The sequence below is a fragment of the Bison bison genome, unplaced genomic scaffold (assembly GCF_000754665.1).
Source record: "Bison bison bison isolate TAMUID 2011002044 unplaced genomic scaffold, Bison_UMD1.0 scf7180017864518, whole genome shotgun sequence".
Taxonomy (NCBI): domain Eukaryota; kingdom Metazoa; phylum Chordata; class Mammalia; order Artiodactyla; family Bovidae; genus Bison; species Bison bison.
Genome location: NW_011495071.1, coordinates 19,914,759 through 19,915,806, shown reverse-complemented (window position 1 = coordinate 19,915,806; position 1,048 = coordinate 19,914,759).

Sequence of the window (1,048 nt, the reverse complement as noted above, 5' to 3'; positions counted from 1 at the left end):
TTGCTCAGTTCTGTCCAACCGGCTTTCCTATCCGTCACTAACTCCTGGGGCATGCTCAAACTCACATCCATCCAGTCGGTGATGCCATCTAATAGTTTTATTCAATATTGTCCCTTTCTCCTCCTGCCTTCAATCTTTCCGAACAGCAGAAAAAACTGCAGGGAAAACCCCATGCAGGGTGTTATGGGAATCTTACTGACCAAAGGTACAGCAGAAAAACCTCTTGGAAAACCCCAGAGTTATGGGAGTCTTCCTGACCAAAGAGCAAACCTGTGATCTCAAATGATCAACCACACAGAAAAACTCTTAACTGTAGAAGTCCTAGAAAAACTGCCTGAAGTCGCCCACTTTTCAAGATCTATTTCTTCACACAAGAATGTTGCCTTGTTTATCTCACAAGACCTCAAAAAATTGTGGGTAACTGGCCTTTTTTAACCCTTGGGCCTACCTAACCAAATCTTAATTGCAACATAAAAGACTCAGTTCAAGCAGGAGCAAGAACAAAGGTAAGAATCCCATACTATGAGGATATGTGTACATATTCATGAGGAGAGATACACTCAGTGTAACACAGTGAGGCTGAGGAGCATCAAGGGTCAGTCCCCGTCAAGACTTTGCAGCAGTTCTTTTCAGGTAAGTGGATGAAGGCTCATTCTTCGAAATGCTACATTTAAAAGAAATCTATGATAAATTGAAGTATTGAATTGAAACTATATTGCGTACAGTTCATTCTGGTTATGCAAATGAACACTGAGTCCCCACCGCTGAGATTCATGCCTTTCCCGCCCCAGTTCCCATGAAGCCATCTTCCAGTCCCTTGTTCTCTGGCCCCTGACTCCATGTTTTCTCCTCCTCGAGGCTCTGAGTCTGATTTCTTTTGAATAAAGGATTCATCACCAGGCCAAATCTCAGAATAGTTTTATGGAGCAGTTTTTTTTTACCACTTGCTCGGCCTTCTCAGTCCGGGTGGGAAAACCTTCAATCCGTCCTGTGAATGTATCTGTCATGACTAATAGGTATTTATACCCTTTAGAAACTGGCATCTGGG